General features: G+C 42.9%; 1 protein-coding gene and 1 long non-coding RNA gene across 2 annotated transcripts in view; one reads left to right on the top strand and one right to left on the bottom strand.

The window, feature by feature from the left end:
- ZFHX2 (zinc finger homeobox 2) overlaps positions 1–17,529 on the top strand; it is a 123,691-nt gene that overhangs the window by 25,659 nt on the left and 80,503 nt on the right. The window lies entirely within an intron of this gene.
- LOC143817851 (uncharacterized) overlaps positions 12,610–17,529 on the bottom strand; it is an 86,267-nt gene continuing 81,347 nt past the window's right edge. The window contains exon 5 of the long non-coding RNA XR_013224188.1: positions 12,610–13,316. This is a non-coding gene — a long non-coding RNA (uncharacterized LOC143817851). The remainder of the gene's footprint in view (positions 13,317–17,529) is intronic.

The raw sequence follows: 17,529 nt of genomic DNA, 5'->3' as shown, positions 1-17,529 counted from the left end.
AATCTGGCGCCGGAATCCGTCATTTTCCGGATCTGGCACCTTTCCGGCTCCCATAGGCTCCCATTCTAGCAAAAAGCTGGAAGCACCGATCCGACGCTTCCGGCTTTTTCACCGGAGACAAAAAACGTTACTGTGTACGTTTTTTCCAGACACCGGAAACTACATTTTTGCCGGATATGGTGAAAACTGGAAGAAATGTAAGTTCATCCGGCGCAATCCGACGCTAATACAAGTCTACGGGAAAAACCTGGATCCGGCGGCATCTTTCGCCGGATCCAATTTTTTCAAAATTTGCCGACTTGAGCCTGACGGCGAAAACTTGATGTGTGAAAGTAGCCTAAGCTTGTTATACAAGTAAGTTGGTTCCTGTGTGAGGAGGAGGAGCGAGCTAGACCGAGGGAGCTGGGCTGAGAAGGGAGACCAGAGGGGTTTATTAAGGTAGCACCAACAGAGCAGGTGATACAAGAAAAGGATAAATTGCCAGCATCAATTAGCTGCAGCGCTGCCCACAACCACCGGTGTACTCTGCCTCCATCCCTCATGGTCCTGTAAAAGATCCCCAGTTTGTTTGTGCTAGATATACGGCACTGAAAGAGGGCCCATTTTAGGATGTGGGGACCTTCGGCAACTGTACAGTTATTCCTACTTGGGCTGGCAACTGCATCGTGTTGTGTGCTGTTCCTACTGACTCACTCAGGGGCCAAGTGGGAAATTCACCGGTTCGCTGGTGGGTCAGTCCAAGCCTGATTCTACCCCTTTCAGTGAAAATGGATAAAATCCACAGATTAATTGTCACAAAATCTAGATTATGTGTGCAGATTTGCAGTGTTTTTTTTCATCCTCTGTGGTGTACTAGATATGTGGTTTTATTAATCTTTTAAGATCTATACAGAATAACGAGAATTGTAATACAAAGTTTTACATCAAATTAATGACAGTCTGGCTCTCTAGCCTTTAAAGAAAAGCCACAAATTGAAGACCTGACAAATTAAATATAATGCCCATGGTGGCTGTCAGTCGTTTAGCAGTCAAGTGGTGGCCGCATTCAATTAATATGAAAATTCTAGCCAAACAGGCCTATTATTAGAAGAGCCATCCATCTTGATTCACCTAAGGTTTTTTTTGCCAACAATTAATGTATATCTGTGCCCAGCTTCACATGCAGGTCTTCGTAGCAGACTAAGAACTTAGTGTATTCAATTAATATTAGGCTCAGTTCTGCTCAAAGATCATCCATCACTGCTTTCATGGATAATCCAGTATTTGATTTGGACAATAATGCAGTTTGGCAAAATTATCAGAACCCCTGAAAGACCCCGTTAAAGTTAATTGGGTTCATCAATGATCGTTTTGATTTGTCATATAACAAATCTGTCACAAAATCCATGATGGTAGTGTGACTGAAGCCTGAGTTTATATTAATCGTCTTAATTTTCCTGGATTAAAAAAAAAAAATAAAAATAAGAAGTTGGTTGTATCTGTCCCTTTTACATTCTGTCTCTTTAATATCCCCACTTAGTTTTGGCTTCAACAGTTGTATCAAACAACGTAATTAAACCTGTACATATACTAACACCCTAAGATATGTTCACATTACACTTTTTGAGTGGCTTCACCCTAAAAAGTCTACAAAAAGTAGTCATAAGGGTCAAAAGAATCTGCCTATTAATTTATTTAGAAAAAAAAACCATTTGTTTATATGTTTAGATGCTTCAGGCTTTCAAGTACGCCAAGCTTTTAAAAGAAGTGACCTGACCATTCTGCTGACATTTTCTGCTAGGAAGGCACTCCATTCATTATCATAGAAGTCAATGGCAAGGCTACAAAATGCCCAGAAGACAGCTACATATCTTTTTGAGTGTCTTCTAAGTATTTTCACTTAAAAAAAAAATGTTAGCGTTTTGTTCATTGCTTAATGGACATAAGGGTCCAAATAGTGCCCAAAAAACAAAAAAATAGTTTACAGAAAACCACACTGAAAATGTTTAACAAACGTTAACATAAACATATATCAGGATAAAAAAACTGCCGAGCAAACACCAGACTCAAACTACTCCTGGAGATTCTTCCAGTTGAAAAACTGACTGCAAAAAATGTGTCATGAACATACCCTTACCATTTACAATAGTAAACGAGCAAATGCATTGCTATATCATTTGCAGAGAATAATTGTATTGGCTATTGTTTACGGTGCATGGAATTTGGCCTGTTGGCAGTTGGCCTGCCGAATAGGCTATTAACGACCCCTTATGGGCTTGCATGTAGTGGTAGTGTAGACTTGCAGAGATCGGGATGTCATCATGGACAGGAGGCAGATCAAGAGTTAACAAATTTATTAACAGATGAAATCTCCACGCAGGGAGAACAGGGGTATGGGAGGCAAAGGATATAACGATATGGGTACTGGAGGGGAGAACAAGGTAAACAGGTGTTAGGAAAATGTTCAGAAAGGGGAAAGAAGAGTACAACTTATCATCTGGCGGCTTCTTGATTGCAGCGTCTCGTTTCCAACGGGGGCACCGACAATGCAACAGTGACACATGATGTCTCGGGGTTGTCCTGGATAGACAGAGGTCCAGTTCCTCGATGCAGATAAGGAGTCTTTGCTACACTAGGTGGGTTCCCATACCCGCGGCTTCCTCGTACTGGTCTCAGTTCCTTATGCGGTGGGTAAAATGGTGATGTTGTTTCTATCATAAACAGTGTTGATACAATAACTGTGTTCAGCCACCGGAGGTCACCCTTGAGTAATAGACAGGATAATTACAATGTTGTTGCAGTAATTTTGTTCAGCCACCGGAGGTCACCCATGAGTTAAAGACAAGAAGATTCTGGAAACAGGACAGTTACCTCAGAGAGAGTTTCTGGGCGTTTGAGAAGCAGCAGCGCGGTGATGGAGAGTGGGGAATCTAGATTTTGAGGCATTCCTGTTTTGGGACTGTGTGATTTCAAGAAAGCTATTCTTGTGAGTAAACAGAGAAGTATGACCGGTCACCGACTGTGTAGTTAGCTAGGGATAGCTAGATAGGAATCACAGCCGATTTAAGGACACTTTTGTATTAAGAATTGCATAATAACTAATAGACACTGTGTGGATTCCTGCGCTTCACGATTCTGGCTGTGGGATATTTGCTGGAATTATTTGTGAACTTTATCTGGATCTGCATCAGAAGATTTGATGGCTCAAACACCTATTTAATCCGCTGCTGGACATCTGTATAACAAATTCAGTTATTTACCGTTGAAGCATATATTGTGAAAGAGCACACTCTGAGCACTCAACAATAAGACAGTGCACTGCGTATAGATTGAGTATATACTGGGATATATATATATATATATGTTGGGAAAAAATGGGTACCCGTGATTTATTGTAAATTAGGCAGGAGGCGGGTGTAAGATTGTATTCCTCAGAGGACCACGTGTCACAGGCACAGTATAACCCCGTGTAGGCCCGTTACAGTTAAGGGAGGGAGTGGTATAGTTGTGGGGTAGTCTGATTCCTGTCTGTGAAGCTGGCACTTGGGGTCTCTCAGGCTGCATAACTTGTATTCTGTGAGTTGTGGCTGTTGTGGCCCATATTGTGTTGGGAGAGAAAATTCTGTCATTTTTCGCATAAGTTAAAAAGAAAAGTTGGTTTAATATCATATTGTGCTCTGAGTCATTCATAGCAGCGCTGTATTCTGTTCTCGAGCAGCGACCGGCACAACGGTCGTTTCAGGTGTCACTGGAGCGTGGCTCGGCTCCGCAGTGCAAGCGGGGAGGGGGTCGGCATGTCCTGGCTCAGCCACTGGTACAAGGCTAGCCTGCACGCACGCAGCAGTCACAGGTCCCACGTGTGAGTAACCTCCCGGCACGGGGGACGTCGGGAGAGTCGCTGTCTGATGTCCGTGAGCAGTGGACACAATTACAGGGGTTGTGCTAGGTGGACCTACGCTTACAAGATGCCCCGCTATCAAGGCCTGCACATCACCCTGCGCAGCCCTTTTTATCTCTGACCCCCCACTGCTGACAAGTGTAAAGGTCGGTCCGGGCTAGAAAGCTATACCCCGTGCACCAATGGTGACAGGCCCAACAGTTCCGGAGCCGGCACAAGAGAGGTACCCCTGGTCCGGTTCATCTTCTTACAGTAGTCTAACGTGTAAATGCACCTATGGTTTGTTGAGCAGTTATTTGCTGGCTATATTTGCATTGTCTAGGTGTAATTACAGTAACAGTTTGGGTTTTGATTGCTTTCTTATCAGTATATTGGATAGCTCCAGTTGTATTTGTTCATTTTCCTGGCACATACTTGAATTGATTTATCGTCATTGCGCTTTAGCTGGCTATGTATCTACTTCTTGGTTAAGTCTTTCGTGATATTAAAAGAAACATTAGCACTCGTTCTGTTAATTGATCCTACTTCCATGATATGCAAGGGCTTTGCATTGTTCCTCTCTGTAGGATGTGATGAACCTCTCGATTGGCAGAGCACTTTCATTTTAGGCTAGCTAAGCTCATTTCCCTCCACAATTGCAGCATGCCATGTCCCCAAGGACTGGAGATGCGCCACTAGACAATGCCCCAAGCTGTTGTTCAGTTGATTATCACACATCAATAAGATTGACAGGAGAGCTTTGAAAAGTGACATATGATTAAGGAATAGAAGTCCAAGCTCAAGTCAATGGTAAGCTCTGCCTCCAGGCATACTAAAATCTTCACAGAAAACAAATTCTATAGTGAATATTATCACCCATTAATTTATTTACATTGAATCAAGATATTATTATTGAAATATTCTAAAACAGTTATATTCTTCAATGCTGTAAAGAGGATATGTAGATAAACTTATTACAATAGTTCATAATCCATTTTCATAAATATGTTCGCAAAATAATGTCCTATTTTGTACAAAGCTGGCAACTGCCCGACATACGGGTATGGGTAATACAACCTATAATGAACATTTGTGGTGGTTGTTTTTAAAGGAAAGGTGCCGCAATTTTGTTTTTGTATTAAAAATGATTGTTTATATAAACAATTATCTTTAATACAAAATTATTTTTTTTAACCTTAATATCTTTTTTATTATTAATAATTTTTGCAGCCACTGGGCGCCGCCATTTTGCTTTGCAGGAGTGTAAGAGTCCCAGCACGACATTTCCACTCTGCATTTACGGCAGCCCTGTGCATAGGACTCAGCAGTCGGGAGCCGACCGCGTTATCTCCTGCTCTGATCTGGCCACGCCCCCTGGGCTGTCTCCACATCACAGCAGAGGCAGGAGGTCGGCGCCATGTTTCTTCAGCCCACAGTGTGTGAGCTCCACTGTGACTGAGAGCTGTGCTGTTGGAGGGGCAGCTCCAGCTGCCTCTCCTTTCACACTGTCAGCAGTCGGCCGTTCCCTGTCCTCTGCTGCCTGGTGCCCTGGCTCAATCTCTAGAATCGCTAGAGAGGGTGAAGTGCTGGGGTCTGATGTCCTCTATCAGGAGCTGCAGAGAGGTAACGGGGGGGAGGGGGAGAATCTCTGTGCTGCTCCGACCCGACCCTGCCTCTCACTGCAGCCACTGATCAAGGACATCAGACCGTGTATCTATCACTACACTGTGCTGAGCCATGTATCTAATCCTCTCCTGTATGATAGTCTGCTGTGCCATGTACCTAATCCTCTCCTGTATGATACTGTCTGCTGTGCCCTGTACCTAATCCTCTCCTGTGTGATACTATGCTGAGCCGTGTATCTAATCCTATACTGTGTGATACTGTCTGCTGAGCCATGCATCTAATTTTATACTGTGATACTATGCTGAGCCATGCATCTAATTCTATCCTGTGTGATACTGACTGCTGAGCCGTGTATCTAATCCTCTCCTGTGTGATACTATGTTGAGCCGTGTATCTAATCCTCTCCTGTGTGATACTGACTGCTGAGCCGTGTATCTAATCCTCTCCTGTGTGATACTGACTGCTGAGCCATGTATCTAATCCTATCCTGTGTGATGCTGTCTGGTGAACCTTGTATCTAATCCTCTCCTATGCACTCCTCTCCCCCCTGCATATCTTTCCCCATTACACACACAACTCAATGCATGCGATAACAGGAGCTGCAGGGGTCATGCTGTATTATGGCATTATGTGAGATCTATAGTATTGTGAGAATTATACGGTGGTATTGTGTGTGATCTATATGGTGGTATTATGTGAGAACACTGGCAGTATTATGTGTGATCTATATGGCGGTATGTGAGAACACTGGTGGTATTATGTGTGATCTATATGGTGGTATTATGTGAGAACACTGGCAGTATTATGTGTGATCTATATGGCGGTATGTGAGAACACTGGCGGTATTATGTGTGATCTATATGGTGGTATTATGTGAGAACACTGGCAGTATTATGTGTGATCTATATGGCGGTATGTGAGAACACTGGCGGTATTATGTGTGATCTATATGGCGGTATGTGAGAACACTGGCGGTATTATGTGTGATCTATATGGTGGTATGTGAGAACACTGGCGGTATTATGTGTGATCTATATGGCGGTATGTGAGAACACTGGCGGTATTATGTGTGATCTATATGGTGGTATGTGAGAACACTGGCGGTATTATGTGTGATCTATATGGTGGTATTATGTGAGAACACTGGCAGTATTATGTGTGATGTATATGGCGGTATGTGAGAACACTGGCGGTATTATGTGTGATCTATATGGTGGTATTATGTGAGAACACTGGCAGTATTATGTGTGATCTATATGGTGGTATGTGAGAACTGTATGATGGTATTGTGTGTGGCTAAATTATAATAATATGGCTAAATTTCCTTCCCAGCGTCACCCCGTACTTCGCCTGTCGTCTCACTTTCACACATCACCAGGACAGGATGGAGAAGACAGGATCTGAGGAGGGGAATGGGGTCTTAGCATGCAAAGTCTGGATCAGAACAGGCCATCAATCCGCAGAAATGTTTCCTGGATTTCTGTGGAGCAGACGGTCCATCCATGTGTATAAAAGACAGTGCTCTATGTACAATCCCTGGCTGCTCCGCGCACCAAACAGGGGGCCCCCATAGACCAGCACACTGCTCTCCTGAAATACTCTGCGCTGCTGTCACCCTGCTCCCTCCACCACATATCTCCCAGAATCCTTGCTGGCTGCCATCCTCGGTGACTGTCTACTTGTCAGTGTAAGGCTGCTTTCACACTAGCGTCAGTACGGGCCCGTCGCAGTGCGTCGGGCCGACGTACCGACGCATGCTGTGAAAGAAATGCCCGACGTGGTAGCGGATGTAGTCTTACGACGCTTCCGCTGCCCCATTGTAAGGTCCGGGGAGGAGGGGGCGGAGTTTCGGCTGCGCATGCACGGTCGAAAATGGCGGACTCGACGCACAAAAAAACCGTTACATATAATTTTTTTTGTGGCGGTGGTCCGCCAAAACACGACTCAACCGTCGCACGGTGGTTGCGACGTGTGGCAATACGTCGCAATGCGTCGGTAATGTTAGTCTATGGGGAAAAAACACATCCTGCAGACAACTTTGCAGGATGTGTTTTGCAGGATGTGTTTTATCTCCTGAACGACGCATTGCGACGTACAGCCAACAACGCTAGTGTGCAAGTAGCCTAAGGCTGCCGTCACACATTCAGTATTTGGTCAGTATTTTACCTCAGTATTTGTAAGCCAAGACCAGGAGTGGCTGATAAATGCAGAAGTGGTGCAGATGTGTCTGTTATACTTCTCCTCTAATTGTTCCACTCCTGGTTTTGGCTACAAATACTGAGGTAAAATACTGACCAAATACTGATAGTGTGACGGCAGCCTTACTCTGCAGTCACCAACAAAATGGCTGCTCACTGGGTTCCTGAATATCATCCTCATCCCTTAGCAGACACCCAGAAGGGAAGGAGAGGAGACATCACACACGTCAGCAGACTCCGCCCATAATTACTGCAGTGCTGTAATGTGAGCTAGTTGTACACTAGGTTTTTCTGAAATTTCAGCAGCTGCTCCCCCTAGTGTTTAAAAGTGGAAATTCCAAAACTTTTCAAATTATTTTTCATATTTTACTAAATTATAAACAAATGATAATAATTTTTAAGAAAATGTAAACATTAATTCTTTACATTTTTACAATTTCTGTAAAAAAAAATTTTTTGATGGCACCTTCCCTTTAAGTATTTACATCTATAGTAGGAAAAAAAAAATTTAGGCCAGACAAAACTGCTGCATTGGTTGGAAAATGTATTACTAGGAATCTTTTTGATTTTAAAGGCTCTGAACCCGATTCGTCACTTGTGTTTCTTTTTTTTTTAAAAGTCAGTTTCCTTTTTTGTCTTGTAATATTAGCAGTCATTTTTAGTGCCAAATTCTTGAAAATGTCATACACGATTCATGAATTTGATGCAAAGTAAAAAATGACCTTTCTTTTTGCCTTTAACTGTGGAGTTGCTCCAAATTTAGCATCTTTTTTTTCGAAATGGATGAATCAGGTGAAAACATCTGGCATTGCTAGACTATGCTCACAAAACGGAAAAAAACATCTGGCGAACACATATAAAATAGACTTAAAAAAAACATCACAAATAGAATAAAGAAGAAAAATAGGCACAAAGGCAATGAACTGGGGCCTTTATCTCAGGAAGACAGCCCAATCCATATGCCTTGTTAGGGCATCCGGACATCATAGAAGGGTTGGCCAATCAGGAATCCCTCTTTTATGATAATCACAGTGAAGAGACTCTGTATGAGCAACTTACGTTCTGCATGATGCTGCCTGCTTATGATTGGTCAACCTCCTACAGTGGAAGAAGTACACACCCCCAAAGACCAATCTCTACTAATGTCCAGTTTACCTGTAACATAAATTATAACCTAAACTTTCCAAGCTAATGTCTCCACAATGGAGAGGAGTATTTACAAACGAAAAACTATATTTTACTAGGCTCTGTAGACACTTTTCCATGATGTCTCCAGTTTACAATTCACAAGCTGGTGAAAGGTCAGTTAAAGGTAAGTGCACTACAATAAACTATAATGGACACTGGTACATGGGAGAGTTCTGAAAGTCACATGTCACCTGAGCACATCACAATGTTACCAGGATCCACATTTATTTTGGCAAGCGTACTGTCTTTTATTGTAATGGTGAATGAATATACATCAATTTGCCATAAAACTAAAACCACATCTTGTATTGTGTGGGTTCACTTCATGCTTCCAAAACTGCTGTGACCCATAAGATAAGAAGTTATCCTGTGGTATCTTGCATCAGGACATTAGCAGCAAATCCTTTAAGTTTTTTTAACTCGCAGGCAAAGACTCCATGAATCAGATTTTTTTTTTCCAGGAAATCCCACAGATTCTCGAGCAGATAGAGATATCGGGATTTTGGAGGCCAAGCCTATACTTTTAACTCTTTGCCATGTTCCTTAAACTATTAAACTATTCAATTAACAATACTGTTGCCATGAAGGGATATATACAGTATGTACAATGTTTAGGTAGGTGGAGAGATTCCCAACAGAACGCTGTCCAGAGCATCACATTGCCCTCTGTCAGCTTGGCGTCTCCCTAGTGTATTATGGTGCCATCTCTTCCCCAGGTGAGTGATATCCACACGGCTGTTTACACGGTGTAAAAGAAAGCTTGTTTACTCAGACCAGACCCCGTTTTTCCATGGCTCAGTGGTTAGGTATTGCTGCTCACATGCCTCTTGCTGGCACTTTTGGTGATGGACAATGGTCAGTAGTTCTCAACAATTCATGCTATAATAGTTGTTCTTTTGCTTGGACTAAAAAGGATAGCCTTCCCTTTCTCTATGTATTAGTGAGCCATGGGTGCTTTAATTTTCCCTATTCCCCTGTTGACCTTCTTTCAGTAAGTAACTGACAACAGATCATGCACATACCTCAAAGCCTGGTCTTTTGGAGATGTTCTAACCCTTTCCTCTAGCCATTCCATTATGGCCAAGATGCTCTGATCCTTAGGCTTAGGCCAGGGTCACACTTGCGCGTGTGATGCGAGAAACTCGAGAATCAATACTCGGCACTGCCGCCGGCACATGGGACTGGAGCGTTCAGCTGCATAGAAATACATGCAGCCGCATGCTACGGTCCCTAGTGCCGGCGGCAGTGCCGAGTATTGATGTGAGAGACTCGTGCGAGTTTCTCACATCACACTTGCAAGTGTGACCCGAGCCTTACAAAGTTCTCCTTCTTCCAAGGCATAAACTTCAAGAACTGACTGTTCACCCCTTGACAAGTGTGATTCTAAAAGATGATCAATTTAATTTACCGCACTTCGCCTGCCAATGGTTCTAATATCATAGGAATCCTCTGGAGAAAGCAAGTTTTCATCTATCCAGAGCATAGGTGACAATTCATTGATCAGTGGAGGTCGGATTGCTGAGACCCTCTGCAATCAACTGAACTTTTATCCGTTAGAATGGAGCTGCAGTCTGCATGCTTAACTGCCGCTCTGTTAATTCCTTATGAGTGCTTTTTTTTGGCAGGCCCACAGAGAATGAATGCAGCAATGGTCTGACGCTGCACTGCTGATCCATTCTAAGACTGGGGTCACACTTGGCGTAAGACAATACGCCACGTATTATACGTCCGTACTACGGCCGTAATACGGAGAAATTTTCCCAAAATATTGATCCGTAGTCAGGGTGTGTCAGCGTATTTTGCGCATGGCATCCTCCGTATGTAATCCGTATGGCATCCATACTGCGAGATTTTCACGCAGGCTTGCAAAACCGACATCTAATGGATTTATGTGCTCAAATGTTAGGGAAAACATATATACAGTATATATATATATATATATATATGTCATTGAGACACACACATACATATATTCTGTATTTAGATTTCATTCAGCGCGATATCTGTGAACAGCCGGTAATTCAATTGCCGGCTTCTCATTTCTCCTGCACAAACCCGACATGATATGAGACATGGTTTACATACAGTAAACCATCTCATATCCCCTTTTTTTTTGCATATTCCACACTACTAATGTTAGTAGTGTGTATGTGCAAAATTTCAGCGCTGTAGCTGCTGAAATAAAGGGTTAAATGGCGGAAAAAATTGGCGTGGGCTCCCGCGCAATTTTCTCCGCCAGAATGGTAAAGCCAGTGACTGAGGGCAGATATTAATAGCCAGGAGAGGGTCCATGGTTATTGGCCCCCCCGTGGCTACAAACATCTGCCCCCAGCCACCCCAGAAAAGGCACATCTGGAAGATGCCCCTATTCTGGCACTTGGCCACTCTCTTCCCACTCCCTGTAGCGGTGGGATATGGGGTAATGAAGGGTTAATGCCACCTTGCTATTGTAAGGTGACATTAAGCCAGATTAATAATGGAGAGGCGTCAATTATGACACCTATCCATTATTAATCCAATTGTTTGAAAGGGTTAAAAAAACACACACACACACGATTAAAAAGTGTTTTAATGAAATAAACACAGCGGTTGTTTTAATAATTTATTGTTCTCTCAATCCATTTCCAGGCCCTCGCTTGGCAAAATAATAAACGCACAAGATACATACCTTCTGATGTCCTATCACGTCCCACGAAGTAATCCATCTGAAGGGGTTAACTAATATTACAGGCACGAGCTGCAATAAACCACTCGCTCGTGCCTGTAATCCCCGGGTGCTGAAAGGAAAGCTGGATCTGTACTTACATTGAGTCGCGGTGAGGCGCCCTCTGCTGGATGTTCTCATGAACTGCAGCCTGGGAACTTTTTCCCACGCTCCAGGTCATATGAGGACATCCACCAGGGGGCGCATCACCGCGACTGAAGGAAATGTAGGTCAATGACCTACATTTCATTCATTCGCCGGGGAATTACAAGCAGGAGCACCGCTGCATTTAGCAGGGCTCCTGCCTGTAATATTAGTTAACCCCTTCAGATGGATTACCTCGTGGGACGAGACGGTTCACCAGAAGGTATGTATCTTGTGCGTTTATTATTTTGCCAAGCGAGGGCCTGGAAATGGATTGAGAGAGCAATAAATCATTACAACAACCGCTGTCTTTATTTCATTAAAATACTTTTAAATCATGTGTGTGTGTGTTTTTTTAACCCTTTCAAACAATTGGATTAATAATGGATAGGTGTCATAATTGACGCCTCTCCATTATTAATCTGGCTTAATGTCACCTTACAATAGCAAGGTGACATTAACCCTTCATTACCCCATATCCCACCGCTACAGGGAGTGGGAAGAGAGTGGCCAAGTGCCAGAATAGGCGCATCTTCCAGATGTGCCTTTTCTGGGGTGGCTGGGGGCAGATGTTTGTAGCCAGGGGGGGCCAATAACCATGGACCCTCTCCTGGCTATTAATATCTGCCCTCAGTCACTGGCTTTACCATTCTGGCGGAGAAAATTGCGCGGGAGCCCACGCCAATTTTTTCCGCCATTTAACCCTTTATTTTAGCAGCTACAGTGCTGAAATTTTGCACATACACACTACTAACATTAGTAGTGTGGAATATGCAAAAAAAAGGGGATATGAGATGGTTTACTGTATGAAAACCATGTCTCATATCCTGTCGGGTTTGTGCAGGAGAAATGAAAAGCCGGCAATTGAATTACCGACTTTTCACTAACACCGCTGCGTATTTCTCGCAAGTCACACTGCTGGTCCGTGTGGAATCCGTATTTTTCTCGCCCCCATAGACTTTCATTGGCGATTTTTTTGCGCAATACGCTGACAAACGCAGCATGCTGCGATTTTGTACGGCCGTAGAAAGCCGTATAATACTGAACCGTAATATACGGCTAATAGGAGCAGCCCCATTGAGAATCATTGTGCCGTATGTAATGCGAGTTTTACGGACGTAGTTTCTGCGCTCTTACGTCCGTAAAACTCGCATGTGTGACCCCGGCCTAACGGGGAAGAAAATTCCCCAACAGGTGTTGGTCGTTGCAGTTAGATCCCCAAAAATCAAGAAGTTATCAAACATAGGTGAAAACTCATTTTTACCAGACACCTCCTTTAAGGCTGATTGACCTATATACGGTAACCTACAGTATATACATCCTTATCTTGCCATCTTCTGACCTTGGAGTTCATCCATTCTATAGGCAGTCAGTTTCTACTTCGTGCAGTTTACCAAGTAGTAAAAGCCTTTGCATTTTTATCTTTCAAATTAGCTACATTTGTTTCTTTGACTGTTTATTGATAGACCAATTTGTCATTTTCATGGTTTGTTTTCTTGCAAAGTTTGGCTCCTGCTTAGACAGTGCATCAGGAATAGTTTATTGACTTTCACTTTCTTTGCATTCTTGGTCTTGTCTAGACAGGACATTTTCAGTAGATCTGTGAAAATAGAAAAAAAATACATTAAAATAAATTAAATCTGTCAGCAGTTTTTGCAACCTATTCTGAGTGCAGCATAATGTAATAATGCATAATGCAGCAGAGACAGAGATCCTAATTCCCATCCCTACTACTGATTGGCAGCGTTCTGAATATGCCACAATGTACGCAAAAAGCTGTCAATCACTGTGGGCTCAGCATTCAGAGAACTGCTAGATCTGCAGCAAATAAAACAGTGATTTTAGCAAAACTGCAGCAAGTAACCCAGTAACTGATATAACACTGGAATCAGGTTCTCTAGCCCTACATCAAAAAGGCTAAGAAACAATTATTCCTAATGTTCTACCTATCCTTAATTGATGAACTGAGCATGTAACGTCCATTAACTATTAGGCTAGGTTCCCATTGCGTTAATGGGATAGCGCTAACGGACAGCGTTGCACGGCGAAATTAACGCCGTGCACCGCGTCCGTTAGCGCTCCCATTGCCGGCAATGTTAGAGCGCATTGCTAGCGCGTGTCATTTTCGGCACGCGCTAGCGATGTGCCGGTCTTTTGTAGCGCACCTCGGACGCTGCTTGCAGCGTCCGCGGCGCGCCAGAGGTCCGTTCCCCGCTCTCGCAGATCGGGGATCTGCGAGAGCGGGGACGTTAACGCGACCCCTGAACGCGGCCCTGAAAAAGACATTGCGTTAGCGCAATCCGCTAGCGCTCGCGCTAAACGGATTGCACTAACGCAATGGGAACCTAGCCTTACAGAACCAACAGATTCTTATCATTTTTATCTGGATGTGTCTATATTCTAAATGTTAAACTAAATATTTGGCCCGATAAAATTAAAAAGCCTATACTCCCCTCCCGTGCTGGCGGCGTTCCAGCGGTGTCAGCACTCGCGGTCTGGGAGCTCTCATGCGGTGTTGTAATGCGTTGTGCCCGGCACCCAATCAGCACTGGCATCACTCTCCGTTTGCTTGACCAGCTCTCTTTAAAAGGAATCTGCCAGGAAGATTTCATCCCTCCCAAAACTATTTATTACTTTCAAAGATAAGTCCAGTAATATCTTTTACATTGCCATTCTATTGCTCTGTTACTGAGAAATCAGTGTTTGAGTTGATATGCAAATGGTTATTGTAGATCTGAAGCCTCTGTCAGTCCAGCTCTATTCCCTACCCAGAGCGACTTCCTCCTGCTTGACTGATGGCTCCTTTGCCTGAAGTCGCACTGAATAAATGTGGTCAGTCAAGCAGAAGAAAGAGGCGGCGCTGGGTGGGAAATAGAGCTGGAGTGACAGAGGCTTCTGATCATCGGCCTGTAAATTCAAACTCTGATTTCTCAGTAACAGAAGAATGGTCTGATGATGTAAAGGTATTGCTGGACTTGTTTTTTTTTAAAGAAGTACATGGGCATGTAAATAGTTTGGGGGGTGAAATCTTCCTTTAAGACTGTATATGGCAAAAATACTGCAGTCTAAGAAGCCCAAAGGGGAACCAAATAAGTCAATTGGGTTATCCAATATTCCTCAGGATGTATTAAAATAGATTTGTCATAGCTACCATGCACTGTTCTGGACAATGGCAGCAACACTAATTGTTTGCAAATTGCAACAAATAAATTGTAACAAACACTATGCATTTCTGCAATAAATTTTGGCAAAAAAACGTGGGGCAGTATGTGAACTCATCTTTAATCATATTGACCAATTCAAGTTGATGTACTCATATCAATTGGCACAATTTCACGCCACTGGTTTATTGATCTGGCTGAAAAAATGATTGGCTCACTATTCTTTTAAGCGGTGGATATCGGGGCATTATATCACTTGTATAACATACAGTCATGACCAAAAGTGTTGACACTCTTCAAATTGTTCAAGAAAATGAAGTGTTTTTCCCAGAAAATTATTGCAATTGCACTTTTTTTGTTATACACGTTTATTTCCATGGAGTGTTTTGGAACAACACAAAAAAACTGAGAAAAAAAGCAAATTGGTCATAATTTTGCCGGACAAAATTGTTGGCACCCTCAACTTAATATTTGGTTGCACACCCTTTGGAGTAAGTACCTGGAATCCATCACTTTCCATCAACAAGCTTCTTACACCTCTCAACTGGAATTTTGGACCACTCTTCCTTTGTAAACTGCTCCAGATCTCTCATTTGATGGGTGCCTTCTCCCAGCAGTAATTTTAAGATCTCTCCACAGGTGTTCAGTGGGATTTAGATCCAGACTGATTGCTGACCACTTCAGAACTCTTCGGCGCTTTGTTTTCATCCATTTCTGAGTGCTTCTTGAGGTATGTTTGGGGTCATTGTCCTGCTGGATGATGCATGACCTGGGATGCAAACCCAGCTTTCAGACACTGGGCACTACATTGTTTGGTAATCTTCAGATTTCATGATACTTTGCACACTGTCCAGGCACCCAGTGCCAGAGGCAGCAAAACAACCCCAAAACATCTTTGAACCTCCACCATATTTGACTTTAGGTAATGAATTCTTTTCTTTGTTGGCCTCATTTCGTTTTCGGTAAACAGTAGAATGATGTGCGTCACCGAAAAGCTATTTTGGTCTCATCTGTCCACAAGATGCTTTCCCAGAAGGATTTTGGCTTACTCATATACATTTTGGAAAAGTGCAGTCTAACTTATTTATGAGACTGTGTTATCAGTGGGGTCCTCCTGGCTCTCCTGCCATAGCATTTAATTTAATTTAACGGATAGTTCCCGCTGACACTGATGCACCCTGAGCCTGCAGGACAGCTGGAATTTCTTTGGAACTTGATTGGGCTGCTTATCCATCATCCGGACTATCCTACTTTGCAATTTTTTATCAATTTTTCTCTGCCATCCACATCCAGGGAGATTACTTACAGTGCCATGGGTTGTAAACTTCTTGATTACATTGAGCACCATGGACAAATGAATATCAAGATCTCTCAAAATGGACTTGTAACCTTGAGATTGTTGACATTTTTCAACAATCTTGGTTCTCAAGTGCTCAGACAATTCTCTTCTCTTTCTGTTCTCCATGTCTCCATGCTTATTGTGGCATACAATGCAAACATTGAGTCAACTTCTCCCTTTTTTATGTGGTTTCAGGTGTGATTTTCATATTGCCCCGTTACTTGCCACAGGTGAGTTTGAATGAGCATTACATACTTGAAACAAAGTTGTTTACCAACAATTTTGTCCGGTCCATTTATTTTGTGAAATTGTGTCCAATTTGCCATTTTTTCCAGTTTTTCTTGTATTGTTTCACTACACACAAAGGAGATAAACATGTGTATAACAAAACATGTGTAATTGCAATAATTTTCTGGAACAATTTCAAGGGTGCCAAAACTTTTGACCATGACTGTACATGCACAACCATCATGTAACTAAACTTCAATGCATCGTGACCCTTAAATTCCCTGCAGATTGGTGAGTTCCGGGTAATAAGACACTCAAGCATTGCTTAAAAATATGGCTCAGAAGTGTGCAGCTCAGGAGATGGAAGTTCTCACCTCCGCATTGAGCATGTGCACAGTGGAGTACGGACTCAATATAAAGTCTATGGGTCTGTACTGCGATCTGTGCACACTCAGGTAGGAGGTGAGCCGTCTGCCTCCTGAGCTGCACACTTTTGAGTAATCTGTTGGCATCTCAAAAATCAGACCCCCACAGATTTGCAGTGAATTTAAGGGCCTACAAGATATAAAGAAATGCATCAAAAGTTGAGTATACTTTAAATGTAATATATATATATAATTTATATGATAACTGCAGCGCGGTCAGTGATTCCAAGACATTGGAAAACAACCCATACTCCCCTAATGTCGGAATGGTTTGCCGAGATGGTTAATATTTGTAGGATGGAAGAACTCACAACCGAAAGCTCTGGACATGGTGATAGATTTAGGAGATTGTGGAGCGACTGGATCCTGTTTCAGGACTTAGTGGATTTTTATAAATTATTCCAATGGACGGTTTGTTCTCACATGCAGCGTTTCTGGGTTGGTGCTGTGTGCTTACCTCAAGATTGTCGCCCCATTTCCTTCATCCTTCCCTCCCTTTTTTCATACCCCTTCTCCCTCTCATCCCTCCTAACCCCCCTTCAAATTTTTTTCTCTTCCTTCTTTCTACTTAATAGTTCCATACTCACATGGATTCCCCCATACCATATCTTTTTTGCTAACCTCTATGTTGGAATTTTCATAATAATTCTTCATTTGCTG

The sequence above is a fragment of the Ranitomeya variabilis genome, chromosome 1, assembly GCF_051348905.1.
Source record: "Ranitomeya variabilis isolate aRanVar5 chromosome 1, aRanVar5.hap1, whole genome shotgun sequence".
Classification (NCBI taxonomy): Eukaryota; Metazoa; Chordata; class Amphibia; order Anura; family Dendrobatidae; genus Ranitomeya; species Ranitomeya variabilis.
The sequence above is the reverse complement of the archived record's forward strand: the minus strand, read 5'-3'. Positions and strand labels throughout refer to the sequence as shown.